The sequence below is a fragment of the Parus major genome, chromosome 14 (genome assembly GCF_001522545.3).
Source record: "Parus major isolate Abel chromosome 14, Parus_major1.1, whole genome shotgun sequence".
Lineage (NCBI taxonomy): Eukaryota > Metazoa > Chordata > Aves > Passeriformes > Paridae > Parus > Parus major.
In genome coordinates, this window is record NC_031783.1 from 6,999,771 (window position 1) to 7,017,367 (window position 17,597).

Genomic DNA, 17,597 nt, shown 5'->3' on the forward strand with positions numbered 1-17,597 from the left:
CTCCCTCCCTCTCTCTCCCTCCCTTCCAGCCCCTCTGTGGGGCTCTCCCTCCTCACATCAACCCCGCTGCAGAGCCGACCCCCACCTCGCTCCCCTCCATCCCTTACATAAGAGACTTCCCACCCCGGCGGGCGCTCCCCACAGGTGCGTCTCCAAAAGCGCGGGAGCGCCTCCTCGTCGCCCGCCTCCCTCAGCCCGCCCCGCGCTTAGCGAGGTAGCGGGCAGCCGGCCCGGGCTGGACTGGGGGAGCCGGGGGCAGCTCCGCGGCAGGAGAGCTCCTCTGCCGATAAGTAGAGCGCTCCTTCTCCCGGGAGCTCCTCTCCGAGCGCTCTCCGGAGACACACTCACCTGCGAGGCAAAGGCAGGTGCCGCGGGCGGAGCGGCGCCCATGGGGCCGCACCTCTGCTAAGGCCGGGCGGGAGCGGGCGCTGCCCTGGCTCCGGAGTGCCGAGCACAGGTACGGCTGTGCTCGCAGTGCGTGCTGCCGAGCAGGGCTTGGTCTGCTAAACATGAGCTGCTCCTGCACATCATTTATTTAAAAATCTCCTTATAATGTCAGTCAGTTGGCTCCAGAGGACACGGTGAGGCAGCGGGTTGTTTGCGAGATACAGAATTGAAATAACTTCCCCCAAACAGAGAACTGACTCTGGGAAAGACTTTTAAGGGATTCATTCTCCATCCCTGTTACTTAACTCTCTCATCTCTGTCGTTTGCTTCGGCGGTAACCTGTGCAAGTAGCAATAATATTATCCTGAATACTATGCTGCCACCAAATGTAGGAAATAAGCCCACTATGGTGTGATTTAACAGTGTGGGCTGGTGCTGAAAGCCGCTTCCCTTTTCCTCGGGGCACGTCCTGTGAAGTTTTTTGCCGTGGCCTCGCGGGCTGCCCTTGGCTATGGGGAAGGCTGATGTGCTGGGGCTCTGCTATGGCAGGCGGCCCTCCCTCTCCCTCTGCATCCCTGGCGCTCTTCAGGAACTTGGGCCAAGTCCGTGTGGGGTTGTTACACGGTAGATAAATGAAAAGGTGAGGCAGAGGACAAAGAAGACGTTTGGAATCGGAGACAGCTGTAGTTAGCTAATTGTGATCCTTTGCCTTCTCTTAAAAATAGACTCTAAGTATAGTGATGATTCCACTGAACAGTTTGACAGTAAGCCTGGCATCTTTGTCCAGGAGGTAGGTTAGAAAGCCCCTTTATTTCTCAGTAGAGAAAAACAATCAGTCCCAGCCAAAAACCAGCCTTTCTAGGTTTTAATATTTAATTCTTAAAACCTCCACCTCATCAACATCCCCTTTCAAGTCTCCTCTGAAATCATATCATTCCTCCCTTGTGTATACTTCTCTCTGCTATTTATTATTTAACACTTTGTGATGCAGTTTGTGCTGAAAATACTGCACAAAATGAATCTTTTCCATACTTATTATTGCATCTAGGGACATTCAAGGTCCAGACTGTCAAGCACTTAAGATTATGCAAGTTTCTCTGTTGATTTGACGGCTAAAAAGCTGCTTAAATATTTTGCATGATTAGTGCTATACATGTGCAGAAATAATAACATCCAAAACCGATTTATTTTATGGGCTATTAATCCTGACTAAACATGGTACAAGTTTCTTGTTTTGCTGAGTTCCTAGGGTTTTCCTTAAGAATTCCCCTACAAAAAAGAAGCCCAAAGGGTTTAGGCTAGGATCTGACATCTATGGGATTCAGGTCCGTGAGATCAGAACTCAACCCTAAGGGGCATGTGCTTGGAAAAAACAGAAGGGTTATCAAACCTCCTTGAAAAAAAACCTGTTTTCTATAGCAATGAGAGATTTTTGGATCAGACCCATGGAACCCAGAACTCATAAATCATGTTGTCCTTAATTAATTATAAGTTACTTTAGTTGTTGTGCTCTCTCTGCCAGTTAGTTGTATTCACAGTGAAGTTATTTGAGCTGTACCATCTCTTAGAATTCTAATAGTGAACCGGAGTTGCTCTAGATTGGGGCACAAAACTTTTTTACTAGACCTGTGTCAGTGTGTTTTAATGGCTCCCTAGCATATAATTCTAAGAATACCTGCATGACCAATATATAGACCCATTAGTTACATTGATGGAAATAAAACTAGTTGAGAGAAATGAGTATTACATAAAGTACTGAGGCATATCTTGGGTCATTGTGTGATTTTTTAAAGCTTTTCACAATAAAGTCAGTCAATATATATCTCATTTATTTCAGCTGTGCTTAACAAGTTGAGAAACATGGAAGATTTCCCAGTGCTGCACCATCATCTTCCACTTTCAAAACTTCAAGTATTTCAAGACTTCTCTTTTTAACATTGCTTTAAGGCAAGTAATAATTACCTACTTTTTTACAGATTTATCCCATAAGGAATGTTCATTGCCTCTGAAATAACTGAAAGGATGAATGTTGCAACCTGAACCTAAAGAATTCTCTTTTCTCAAGTGCATATCCATTTAATTAAGTGGAATTCTTATTTTAGACACCAGCCGTATACAAAATTCTTGTTATATTTTCCCTCTAATTTCTTTGACTTGTTTTCACCAAGATGATGTTGATCAATGACAATACTTGTGGTTCAGCTTTAACCTAGAAAAAGGCACCTTTTTTTCATAAATTCAGTAGCAATGTATACTCGTGTCACATGGAAGCTGCACATACACTCATGCTCTGTTTCTTGAATTCTGTGTGGAATTGTACATAGAACTGATTCTTGCAGGATGTTTATGTAAATAAGAGAGTTTAAAAAAGAGTAAAATTAGAAGACAAACTGAGTCAACCTGAATGTTGAGGTGGTGGCAAATATGAAGACCATATGGAGCAATTGCAATTATTGTGTTCAAAAACCTGTATTTAGTTTTTGTTGATAATGTGTTGATCATCATTTAAGGTTGCATCAATCAGCACTGATGCAACCTTTGACTATTTCCCTGATTACTTGACAGAGAAAATAGCCCTCTGCTGAGCATTCAGTCATTGGAGCTTTCTAGCCAATCATTCATTTCCAAGAAATGTCCTGCAGCTCAATCATTGTTATTAACAGACATTCCAGAGCTGTGAATATCTGTCAAGAAAAGCAGCTATACAGGCCTGATCTCAGGCAGTATTGATGTGAAAGGTACTTTGTGATACGAAATGTCATGTGGAAACTGGAATGAAGCAGTCAATGTCTGTTTCCTTGGTAGTCATTTCATGCTGTAGTGGTTTGTCTGGATGTAGATACAAAATGTTTTGTGGCTGGAGAACAGAAGAGGTGATGATTCTTCTGTGCCAGGCCAAGCGGCATCAGGTTTGCAATCACTGTCTTTAAAAGAACCGTTCAGTGGTGGAAGATGTCTGCTGGGCAGCACTGGGTAAGCTTGAGACCTGGAAGAAGTGTCTTAGCAGACATGAGTAAAAGAACGCTTTCTAGAAAGAGTTAAAGAAGTGTGTTTTACCAAGGAGGCTACAAGTGACATAATGTTTATAGTTACTGAAAAGAGTCCTATGATTCACAAATTCTGTAAACACCCTGAATCACACAACACAGACGTTCATTTTGAACAGTTCTACATGCTTGATTTAGTGTAGATCACACAGCCTCATTTGCTTCTACTAAGTTCTGTCACTCCTCTATGAGCAGTGTCCTTCCCAGTGGTATTAGTCTTGCTGGGTGGTTAAAATGCATTTATAGCAAACACTTGATAAGCCTTTGGTCTTTTAACAAATAGGTGCAACCATTAGTGTATCAGTACAGCAATGTGTAAAATCCCAACATACATTTTGTTGATGCTAAATACGCTTCTGCTTTATAAATAGTGAGCACACATCTTCTAACTTTCCTTTCCCTTTTCATTAAAAATGATGCACATACAGACTAGGACAGACGCAGCTTGTTCTTATAATTTAATGGATTCATAGCAGTTTTAACAGGAACATCTCACAAACATTGAGCACTTCTTTGTTATCGTTTCAAAAAATACACTTTGCACATAGCAAAGTGATCACCATCAAGAGATTTTAAAGAGCCAAGAGGCGCTGCATGAATGAAAAACCATGGCAGACTTGGTTTTATGGCTTACTGAGGAGGAATATAATTTATTGCAATTCTATAATATAGAAATTAACTTTATAACCTAATATTTTTCTCTTCAGTCTTCTTGTAAAACCTAAACTGTAGTAATTTCATGGGTTGGGCTTGACAGTAACGGCAATCACATTTGGAGTGGACTTCATGAAATCCCAAGAATTCTTGTAGCTCAGCTTAATTCAAAGGGAATTCAGAAGAAATCAGATAAATGTAAAAGGCAAATAGAGTACTTGCAAATAAATATACAAGAGGAAATACATGTATAGTGCAAATATCTTCAGTATACAGCGGTGGGAAAAAAATGCCAATACATCTAAAGCAGCTTCCAGCAGTGTAGCTGAAAAAAGATCTGTGCCCTCAAGTTTTCCTGTTGCACAGTTACTGCTCTGGAAAGCTGACAGCCAGTTTCTCTCTTTGGCAAAACTGATGTTACTTTTGAATTGTAGCAGTATTGCAAGTACCTGTGATCAAGGTACGCTTCTGCTTGTTATAAATTAGACTGTCATGGAATTTAGATCTGGAATGATTGACCAGGTGTCTGAGGATCACTGCAGCAGACAAGAAGGTTCTGCAGATCATTGCAAACTTGTGCCAATAAAATCTTTATCTTGTTAAAAAAAATAAAAAAATAAAAGCTACACAAGATCAAAAAAATTGGAACTGCTTTTGTGTCTTTCCAACTGAAAAGAAAACCACCTTTGTTCCCATGAGTTCAAATTTTCAAGGCAGAAAGGAAGCCTTTCTAAACAGGCCTAAAATAGCATTAAAAATTGTCAAGGTTAAAGTGAGTATAATAGGCTGTGTACTGTCCCTGAGCATAGAGAAGCTGTGCTTAGATATATAACAGGACACATAGGAGAGAAAATTTTCTGATCCTCTGCTATTTGACTCTGGCATATGTTAGACCAGGTGAGGAGCTGATCTAACCAATACTACTTTTAAAACTCCTCAGCAAGTGAGATATAGAGGTAGACAAGTTTAGTCTACAATGTGCATTCTTCAGGCCTGGAACATCCATGGATGGAAGGCATAACAAGAAGTCAAATCAATGAGTCAGTTAAAGTCTGCCAGTTGCAGCGCTAATAACCCTCAAGGGCTACAGAAGTGTGCTGTAAACCTCAGAACTGAACAAGTTGCTCTTCACAGAAATGTTGCTGTATTACTTAACTAACAAAATACTTTAGCTACCATATATTTTGCATGTCTTCCAAAATGTTCCATCAAGCAACCAAAACCAAAAATTCTTACTGAAAATTAGACCTTTCTAGTGTGCTTCCCTGATAATAAGCTTTAATGATGTCTCCCTGTATCACTGTCACAACATGCCCATCAAGAACTTGATGCATTTTCAGTCTTAGATATAGTACTAATATATAGATGCAGGAACTTTCAGATTTATGAATAAGAAAATTTCTCTTGACAGTTCCATTTTTAAAGGATGCTAACTGTTAAAAAGATGCTCCAGATTTTAAAATGCCAAGTCATAAGATAGATTAAATAAGTGGTACAAAGTAATAATGGTCAGAGTTCTGTGATACCATTTAATATCTGTGACACAGTTATCAGAATCAGGTGATGCTGTCACCAGTTTTCAAGTGGCTGTCACATTCACTTATGTGACTGTGGGCCTGGCCAAGAGTATCAGATGTGGTTGCCAAAGGTTAAACATCCACGGACCAACTCAATATCTACTAAATTCAACAACTGTCTTCTCACTGATGGAAACTGCACTGCACTGACTGATTTTGCTCAAGAGATGCTGAATAATCACAGCTTACATGAAACCACCAGATGTCTGAGTGGTCAGTACATCTGAAAACCGGGTCACATATTTGAAAGCCTAATAATGAATTCAGCAACTAAATTTAGGCCCATATGTTGGAAAGCTGTTGACGTGCACAAATACACACACAGGTTCCAGACCATGCTTTTAGGCAGATGGTAGCAACTGTGCCTTCTTGACTCCACTTGACAGCCAACTGTAAAGAGCAGTGCTAAAACTGGTTCCAAAGAGATTTGCTTCTCTGTCCTTTAGCATGATAGCTAGTGAGAAGAAATAACCTATCAGCCAGGTATACTGACAGATGGGTCAAAAACCCAGGAAGATTTCAAGGTGGAAGAGTGAATGCCATTCCTTATGTTTTCTTTCTAGATATCCTCCTAACAATGCTAACAGCATTCATCATTGGTACTTCTGAGCACAGTGCAACTCTGTTACACCTACATAAATGCAATATCTATCTAGAACATCTGTCTAGGTACTCTGTTATACTATCTTGAATGAAAAGGCATCAATCTAACTTCCTTGCTCTTTGCATAAAGCCAATATTAAACTGAAAATTTAATGCTTAGAGTAAATCATGTGCAGCAGAACATTTTTAATGTATTTTGTGGTTTTAGAGCATATATTTGCCTAGAGGTTTTTTTATTCTTGTGAAAGTGCAGTGATCCCACAGCTGGATAAATAATAGGACAAATAAAAGGATTTTAACTGCAATGTGAAATGCACATCAGGGAGTCTTAAGAAGTTCTGCAAAAAGATGCTGACAGCAGATTCATGTGGTATCATTGTTGTAGTGTTTACTTAAATGAGCAGATTATCTCTAACCTGCTAAATATAATCTAATGTTAATAACATATTTAAGATATCTGTTCCCTAATACATATATTTTGGAGATTATTGAAGAGTACAATAAGGTTAAATACAGTTTTATCACAAAACACTGGTATCTGAGTGTACAGTTTCAGAATTGATTGTTTAATCTGTAATCGATATAGGCAAGTAACTCAGGAGTAAAATGTAAAGAAGCTGTAAAAGGAATATTTCAGTGTAATATGGAAATAATATATATATGTATATACTTATATATATAGTCACATATATATATGTGACATATATGTATATATACACACAGACACATCTATAGGGCCAGTTGTAACAGAATACTTGGTAAGAGGACAACTCACAATTTTCTTGGGTGTATGTGGGAATTAGTCTGTCATTCACTCCCACACACCTGACAAAATGTTGGCCTTTTTAAAGACAATTTTGTAATATCTATACACCTTGAACACCTTAAATAGGATTTTCCAGTTTATCGAAATTCTCTCTGTGAATTTAGAGATTGATCTTCCTTAAAAATAAAAAATAACAAAATTTAAAAGTAAATTGCTCATAATTTCTATGCAAACTAGAACAGTTGACACGAGCCTTGATAATATGATTATCAAAGAGATAATTTAGATGGTTGAACAATAAGATTACTTTCCTACATAAACAATGCAAGTATTTCAACACATAAAATGACCATAAGTGAAAAAGAGCGGATATCTCATAATACCCAATTATCTCACTTGTTTCTGTCATAATGTTTAGCTCAAGTTAACACAATAAAGAAAACACTAAATCACTTGTACAGCAAGATCAGAAATAGATCCTCCATATAAAGCCTCAGCCTGGGTCCAGTTCTCATTTTTTTTTGTCTCATTGCATAGGATATTTTTAGTATAAGGTCTGTTGGCTACCAATAATTAATTATTGATAGCTGTACACAAAGTCTTAACTCATTATTAACAGGATTATTACCATTAAATTCAATTGAGTGAAGATCTCACTCTAAGGAACAAGATTTTATAAACTGATTCTCACTGAGATGTTATTATAGAACATAATCTCTTTGTTTCAATGGAGCAATTTTATAATGCTAGTGTTCTTCATAATGAAAGCAAACCCAAAACCTAACATTAAAGGCTACAGAAAAAAAAACATACAGTAAAAGTTAAAGACAAAAATTCAAAAGCCAAAGTCTGATGCTTATTCTGTGAGAAAATGTAGAAATATTTAAGGAAATAATATTTCCACATACAGTACAGCTTTAAGCTCCAGCACATCTGCTGTATTTTCCTGAAAATCTATTCAGCCAGCTCTCAGGTGTCTCTGTGCATCAATCCATGGAAGTCCAAGGGAGGCACGTTCTGCTGGCACAGGGATCAGGAGAGCTCTCTGGCACATACTCTCAGGGAAGCTGCCTGCACTGCTGGGGAAACCAAGAAAAATCAGCAGTGAATTCAACAATTCTTGTTTCCACCTCCCTGCCTCTGTCCAACCTAAGCATCTTCTCTGTGCCCTGTGTTAGAGGATGAGGGCTCCTTCTCACTCCCTTCATGACCTTTTACTGACTCCACCTGGAATTTTCTGGGACAAGAGAAGGGTCATCTCTATATCATGTACAGATACAATTTTCTTGGCAACTGACATACAGCTGTGGAGTTGATTTCCTGAGGAATCTCAGCTCCTTAAGAATAGAATGTAAAATCCCTTATTTTCACCACTTGTTCAATAATGATAACAATAGCAACAACAACAAAGCCATCCCTCCTTGGACTCAAGAAGAAACTACAGAGCCTTTACTGTGGTTACACTTAGAACTTGTAAAGGTGTTTTGATACCATGGTGATGAAAACAGCATAAATGCCAAGATAGACGATGGATCCAGCTGGCACCTCTCCCTCCTCCCCCACACATCCTGGTGTTCACCACAACAAGTTTAGGATTTTGTCCTAAAAATCTGTTGAGTCCTGTTGGTCTTTACAAATTTACTTGCAGACATCACAAAATGCTCTCTTCACTCTGATTTAGTCTAGGCTGTATGAGAGGTGCATGATTTCCTTCAGAAATGACACCCATAGGATATAATCTCTTAAAAAAAAACAAACCAAAACAAAACTCTAAAACCCTAGCTGATAAATAAATGTGAATTCTCCTTCTGGGGGGAATAAAAAAATAAATAAATATATCTATATCTATATATCTATATATATATATATATATATACCTGTATATATATACCTGTCTGCTCAGTTTAGGAAAGTTTTACCCAGGATGGTACTATTATATTTGTTCAGGTGAGATTTATTGTTTAGAAGCTCAAACAGAAAGTCTTCTAAGTTAACTTCTACCTTGCAATTTTTCTGTTTACATCAGATTTATTTAAGGATGAGGGGGTTCAGTTTTTTATCTAGAAGATGAGATAAATACTTGCTAGACTAGGTTATGTAAGAACCCAGAAATATTACAATTCTCTTTTCTTACAGAAAAAGTGTGAAAAATAATAGCAGTCTCATTGATTCACTAAATCTTTTTCAAGATATTTACTAACTCTAAGTTTTAAATAGTAAACAGTGCTATTTTAAATTCACAAGGAGGTAAGAGAAAAGGCTGGAAATTCTAGTACCAGCCTGTTTATAATATAATTATTTCTGGCTGACAGTAAGGTAACAGATGCTTCTTCAGGTCAGAGCTTCTCAACCTGTTCCTAGGCAAGCCTTCCATCCTTTTTCACACTAGCTGGACTTCAATTACTGTGGCACATCAAGGGCATGAACAGCCCATGTGCAGATCTCTCAATCCTTTAAAATGCACAGTGGGAGGGTCCCTACTATTACTACTGGCTTACGAAATTGCACCTGCAACAGGAATGAAATGTAGCCTTAAATAAACAATTTGTTCAGCCCCAAAAGAATTTGTTGAAGAAAGCTAAGAGCAAACAGAAGTTACAGTTTACTATAGTTTGCCTGAAAATAAATATGTAAATCAACCTGGTTTTTAGTTAAGTTTGACCTTCTCTGGAGACAAATTAGTCTTTAAGATTTTTAGAGATACAACTGGAATATTTGTTTTCCCAACTGCCTGTTCCAACAAGGAATGCAATGATCTCCATCTAGGTAAGCTTGGAAGTATAATTAGGAATTCACTTTTGCTAGAAGTTCAGCACTGGCAAATTCCCACCAGTTGAGAATTCTTTACTACTTTTTGCAGAAATTATCATAGATAAGACAAGATTAGATAAGAATTGCTTGAGAACTGATGAGTTTAAGAGGATAAATTTAAGCATATTGTCATAAATATTGAAGTGCAGCTTGTTGATACAGTATTACATCACATTTTGTACATCAAATAGTTAGTAAATAGTAAATAGTAAATAGTAAAATCTTCACCCATTAAATCAAGTTAATCCATCACAGTTTTTATATATTATATATGTATTTTGTATATACATATATATTGTATGCTTTGTCCCCAAAGTCAGTTGCTCTGTTCCAAATGTTTGATTTTAAAATGCTTTTCCATAGTGCTTGTCTTGGAGAATAAATGAAGTGCAGATTCAGATACATTATTATATTCTTCTTAGCATGCTGAGGTCTTAAGATGTTTAGAAATATTGTGGAACTGCAAAAAAGGCACAGACAATTAATTCCTTCATTTGAATAATTAAACATTTTAAATATTCACTCAATACCTTATGTTCAGCTCTCGATATATTATTAATAGTAGCTTGTACTGTGTGCTGCAGGAGACTGTTAGGCACGTGATTCCTAGAACCTGGGGAGGAGAATATTTCCTGGCACTATGAATTTACCTACCCAATAACAAAGTTGTCTTGTTCTAATTCAAACGTGTTTCACACCTCAGTAATTATTCCATATGAATGTTGTGCTTTTATTTTAATGAAAAATTCAGCACAGTTAATTATTCAAAAAAAATTGTTACGGTTGATTAATCCATCCAATTGCATTCAACAAAAATGCTATTCACACTTCACTATTTTTGAGCTGTTTCTGGTTTACCACTCATTCCAGTACCATGGTCTATTATAAACTAAGTCCACAGGATAAGTTCATGACCATGGGTTTGTGGCCAGATTCTGTGTTGTCAGGATGTCATGGTTAAAGAGGGTTGTTTATTTACCACAGAGTACATTTGGAAGGGTTGGCTACAGCATCTCATTTGTAGCCTAATGTTGTACACAGCCTTCTGCAATTCCTTACTGCATATTCCTGCAACCAACTGGCAAACATCAAAATGATCTTTAAGGGTGCCAAGTCATCTGTAGAAGAGGCACTTGAGTTAATTTCTATATTTTTCCTGATGTATTTGGAACATATCTTTATTGTGACCATCCTTCAGGAAATGTAGGAATGGATCAATAAGACCAAGCAATATTTCTGTGAATAAAGTTTTACTTCTGCATTGTTTCAAAACCAGAAGAAATTCAAAGAGTGAGAAAGCCACTTTTCTAGTGTCAATTAGTCTGGATTTTTATGCTTGGACATTGGACTCTGTTACATTTGCAACAGAGATTTTAAAAATACTGGAGCATTAAAAATTTGAAAGAGCAGTGGGAATACAGACAGTGTTTGCTTTCATTGACTTAGTTGTTATGAATAAGTACAACCGGAAGGAATCTGAAAAAAATTGCACACACGGTGAAGGAGGCTAGTAGTTGAAATGTAGGGTAGTACAAAACAGGTGGATTACATTTGCCTTGTAGGGCATGCAGTCTTGTCCTCATCTATTATTAATTTTAAAAGTAGAAGCTTTGTGGTGCATGTTATGTCTTCACTCATAAATCAGCTTTTGTGTGCTTCTACCTGTGTCCAAATTTTTTGTTATCTCTTTTTACCCAAGGCCTGTAAAACACCTACAGATCTTTAGATCAGGAATCTGAGGGAAGTGGAAAATGTAATTCATTGCTGAGATAATACTGTTGAAAAATGGATCCTTCTGCTTATCTAATACAATCATTAATGGAAAAGAAAGGTTCTTGAAACTCTGAGAAACAAAAGTGCTAGACACAGCTGAAAGAGAGTCCACACTGAAACCTAAAAAATCAAGTACTATTTAATTTTCAAATCACATTTCCTACAAATTAAAGTAAGAGGTTTGTAATAGCGATAATTACCTATTCAGCATCCTTCATCAGTCCCTGAACTCATTTTCTTCAGTCATTACTTGAGTGAAAACTGACTTGAGGGTCATTTATGGTAAAATTAATCTATGCTTTTCCCAGAGTACCTCCTTTGTTCACCTCCAGCTTTAATTACTGAAAAACATTTTGTTTTATAGAAATCTGTGGCAAAATAGATGCATCCTTCATAGTCATCCTATTTCAGGAAATTCAGTGACTGCTATATTAGTGACATCACAGATGGTAAAGTCAATTTTAAGATCTACTTCACATGCAAAACCTGGCACACAATATGAGTGAATACTAATGTGTAGAAGAATTGTATGAAGAGTTTAGGGAACATAAATCATTCTCCAAAGCAGCAAAGATTCCCTGAACCACCAATGCAATTTATTAGGCTGTATTTTGAGGGGAGAGTAGTGGCAGAAGGGGACTCAGGAAGGCAAATCAACAAGAGGATTTATTTGCCTCATTGATATACAACTACTGTTTCCACTTCAGGAAACCTAAGTGGAACCTTGTCCACTTAGAGGACATTCCTGTGGTCAAATTTCACTCTGTAGAAGAAGCTGCATCTTTGCAAAGGGGTATGACAATGAGTTCTCTTTCACAGTTTTTTTGTAGTCACTCTTTTTTTTTCTCATTCATCTGATGTCACTGTTTCTTTATATCCAGTTTTCTATATCCTGTCAGGTGGTGAGGTACTTGTGCTTCTGAGAAATATATTTGGTTAAAATTCAGGTGAACAAGGAAAATCCCTTTTCTGAAAGAGGATGAAATCTCTTTATAGAAGAAAAAGGAGGTATCCATTTTATTCAAAACACCCACATTACTTGTATGTCACTTGTAATGTAAAAATGAGTTTTTCCAGTCTGAAAAAAAAAATAAATTATGTTTTGAGCAAGAAAACAGAGAGACTCATCTAGTACACTTGCAATGCATTTTGGATTAACCAGTGTAACAGGAAAAGACCAATGCCCTGTTGTATGCCAAGTTAAAAAGTATCAAAGTGTTCTGACTGTTTACTGAATTTTAATAATTGAAAGATTGCTGCTTCTTTTGAGTTGTTTTTTTTTTTTTTCGTTTTTTCAGAAATAGCAACTGTGGTCAATGATCATCAGGGGTTTTATTTTTTTCTAATAAGATATCATTTATCAGCAAAGAAGGAGAAAGCAATCTCAAGAGTTATCTATACAGAGCCATAAAGTAAATACTAATTTTTCTTCCAGTTTTCTGTTCTTCTTGTATATTAATGGAAAATCTATTTGTTTCAAATAAGAAAAGTCCAACAAGTCCAAATTTGAGATCAAGTTCTGATATAAAAGGTTTTAAACTTATATTTTCTTCTTAGACCAAGTCAAACAGTATATACCTGAAACCTCTAGTACTCCAAAAACACAGATACCTATGTGGATATATATAATAAATAATTTCTACAAATCCATTTCTATTCCTAATTCCCTTCAATTTGTGACTGAACAGGTCATGATGAGCAGCAGGAATTATAAACCTTAGATAGTGGGCAACTGCTGCCCAATTCTGACAGGAAAAATTCTGGAGAACAGTTAAGTCAGAAAGTTCTTAGATAGTTCAGGATGAGGTAGCAATCAATTCCAAATAGCCCTGCTGGACTCCTATGCAATTTTTCTGTCTAGCAGTTTGAATACAAACTCATGACCCAAATATTCTTGACTTTTCAGGAGCAAACAGTGAACGCGAAACATGGACAAACTCTCTAACCAATTAAAGTTAGAAAATGTATGTTTATTACAACGTTGGGAACACCTGGGAGAAATCTCTTACAGGCATGTGCAAAATCCACGGGGCTCTTGCCCTCTTTTATCCATGAAATTATTCACTACACCTATACATACTATACATATGCATTACCTAACTCCACCTACCCCCACTTTTTATTATAATGAGCTTAAGGTCCTTCCGCACCTGCATAGCTCTTTTCTGCAAATGGGTTGGTGGGTTTCAAAATGGGTCAGTGGTCTCTTAAGATGAAGTCAGGGATGACTTCCTCACGTTGAACTTTTTACCTTTGTCTTGTTGGCAGTCTCTGTGGTCTCTTGGCCCTCCACATCCTGGTTCTGGCTGGTTTCTGGGCCCAGGTGCAGCTATAGTTTCTTATCTTCACAATGGCTCATGTTTCTTGTCTCCTACAAACACAACCAAGTCAAGCAAGTACTATATTGTCTTAGCTTTAGCTAGTTCCATCTGGTAATAATAAACCATCTACATAGTTTCAACTCCTCTAAATAAGCTCTTAATCAAAATATATTGCTTCTGTTTTGCAAGCTACATTCTTAGCTTCTAAGTTCTTTTAACCCTTTGATTCAAATGTGTCAAAGATATGCACAGATCAAATAATTCCTCCTAGTCTGGCTCTCTCATTCACTGGAGTCTTTACTAGTCACGACTTCCAAATTTGCTGCTAGGCCAGGTCTCAATCACTCAATGAAAGGTGCAAGTTCTCAGTGTACTTGAAAATGAAATCTCAGGACAGGGAATTCTAAAACCAGAGGCACCCTGAATAAAGTAGAACTCTTGAATAATTGGGAGCACAGAAAATTAACAAGACATCTTCAAAAATGAGCAGTAGCTCTAGATAGAACCTGTATCTGTGTCAGAAATTGGAATTCAGTGTGCAAAACAAATTGAGTTAAATAGTGTGTTTAACTCATTACATCAGCTTTTATATCTCTCATAGTTACAGTGATTCAAAGAATATATTACAGGTTTCTTGAACAAATGGAGCCTGCCCACACTAAATGAGTCAGATAAAAATCAATTACATTGTGGATTTTTAGCTGTGGAAATAATCAATGTCATCATTGTTCCCTTCCTAGCAACAAAATATTGGTCCTGGTCAACTAATCCTTTTAAGCAGGTTTGTGCAAAACATTTTTAATATTTTTTATATTATTTTGTGGGCCCTTTGAAAATGGAAGACCATTTGACGTTGAGTCCAAATATTAACAGAGCCTTTTTTTTTAACATTGCTAGCAGTAATTAATTTTAGTGTAGTAATTCATTTTTGTTTGTATTGAAAATTCAATCTTATGTTTTATCATATTCTGTAATGGTTTAGGCTCAGATTGCTAAATTTACTTGTAATGGCATTTCCATCCTGGAGTCTCATTCTCAGCAATGCAGCAGGACATAGGAGTGGACTCCTAAGAGTTAACTACTGTAGGTTTTCAGAACTTACTGATTTTTATCCATTAGCTGTTCCTGGGGAAGGAGAGGCACTGTATCCCATGCCAAACCTTCCAAAATGTTGCATTTGCTATGAATGTTGTCCTTTTCAAGGACTTACAGGGAGAAGAGATTCCTGAAAAACAGACAATACATTATATGCACTGTTTATTTTTAGCGGGCGTAAATCCATAATCTTTCTAAACAAATACAATTATGTGTGATCCTTTTTCTATCATCAGGTTTTATCAATTTCCATTATTTTCTCAAACTTTTCCCTCAAGGACTCATATATATCAGCAGGCACTGAAAACAGATGTTGATACTGCTGTGTGCGTTGTTTACACCTCCAACATTCATTGGATTCCCTGAATTCCAGATGGCACATAGTCATTCTATTCTATATATAAGATTAAAATGGTTTAGTTTCAAATCTGCATATCTGTGCTGTAATTTTAATTCCAATGTTAAGACGAACCTTGTAATGTCCTTTTTACCTTTTGTACTCTTCCAGTTTTGTTCTTTGTTATCTTGTCATTTGCTGAGATTGAATTTCTTAATAGAGATAGTAAATTTTATAATAATTTAGTTGTTTCATTAGTACTTTATCGAGGTCCCTCAAGGTGCATACAGTCTTACTTTAAACTGCAGTAAAAAATAAGGTAGCATCTCTGTTACTGGATTTTTCAGAACTTCCAAGAACTGTTAATGCTGGCAGCATGATCTAAAGCACACTCAAGTAAGTATTCCAAGATCTGGACTCCACAGATCTGCACTATTCTATTCACAGTCCTTACTAAGCTAAACCTTATAAAAGAATTTTATTTTCAAGCCTACATTTCCCACTTTTAATCTCTTGTTTTCAATATACTGCATGCCCTCCCAGAATGGTACATTTCCCTCTGTATGTTCACACTAACTCTATAAAATTAGTAAAACTCTCAATTTATACTCTATAAATAAGAGGAGACACGTGCTACTGTAAATTATTTATTCAGTGCCATTATATTCATGACACTTTGTATAACAAATCAAGTCCTATGACAAAATTCTGATGCTTTATCTAGGCCCCATCTGGAATGAGTCCATGAAAATCTATAATTAAACCAACATAGATCAGTAGTAACTTTAAACGACTTAGTCATAGTAAAATGAGTTTAGCTGTATAGCATTTGGTCCATGAGCTTGGCTTCAAAAATGCATACTTCAAATTTGGCAGAGTAAAGGAAGCAGGAGAGAGCTGAAATCCCCCTCCTGCACACACAGTCCTGATTCTCAGTTCTCACGTTTATAAGCAAATGTTCCTTTATTTCTGCAGATGAAAACACTTCTGCGTTCAGGATGTAAAATCGCAAGAAAATGTATTTAAACTAAAAAATTTAAATTTCTCATGGCATCCTCATTACCATAAGTAATGCTCAAGGTGGTCTAAGATGAAAGGATTCCACTTGAATAGGAGGCAACATAGGCAGGCTGCACACTCACCCATCATCATCACCTAGAAAGAGCTGAGCATCCTGAGGCTCATCCATGACCCATCCAGCAAAGCCATCAAATACAGTACTGACAACAGAATTTTGTAGAGAAGAGCACCCTATACATGTCTAGAAAAAAAAAGCTGTGAAATTAGAGACTTAGATAAATCTAGATAATCTTACAAACCCCATCTCTGCCAGGTCTGATTCAATCTTTCAGACATGCATAACTTGACAGCAAACGTGGTTGCCTTTAGCAACACATCTAGGTTAAGTAAGACAAAGGTAATTCAGGTGTTGATCACAATCTCATGTCCTTGCGCTCCAGAACCACACTATGCTGCCTTGCCAAAACAACCTACATTTTTTGGCTGAATCTTGATATTATTTCACTTGCAAAATTAATCCTGAGTTTAGCTGAAGTCATGCAGCAGACATATATTCTGGTTTATAGCTGCTCACCCCTATTAAGCAGATGAGAAGTAAATGGAAAAGAAATGGAAGAGGTAAAAAATTTCTTTGCATGACTGAGCCAACTGCTCTTATATTAGCATGAGCAGTTCCACCACGAGACTGTGATCACCTCTTCTTATGATGGCATTGGGATATTTAGATAGGCTGCACCTGAGACTTAAAAATTCACTTTAGTTTTTATTTGCTTAATATACCCCATGCTGCCTCATAAAGAGGGGAATTGACAAAAACTACTTAATAAAAACTAATTCCCCTACTGCTTTCCATCTAATGATTGTCAAGCAGTTTACAAGTAGGACTGAAGCTGTTTTTACTTGTGGATAATAATACACACATTTTAGAGATGGAAAAGCCATCTAGCCATAGGAATACATTTTAGTTGACAACATTAACCTTACAATCTGCACGTTGCTGCAGATTTCACACGATGAATAGAGGCATTCAGAAAGAACTCTGCATGTTGCACCACACAGAATAATGGGATCCGGCTGTTCAGTTGGGAAACTGCAACCGTACTGTTGCTCTTGTATGGCTGGGTCAAAAAGGAATTCTAGGTCAGAAGAGATAAAGAAAACATTGCCTTGTAAGGGTCACCCATATATTTCAGTCCTCACCTCATT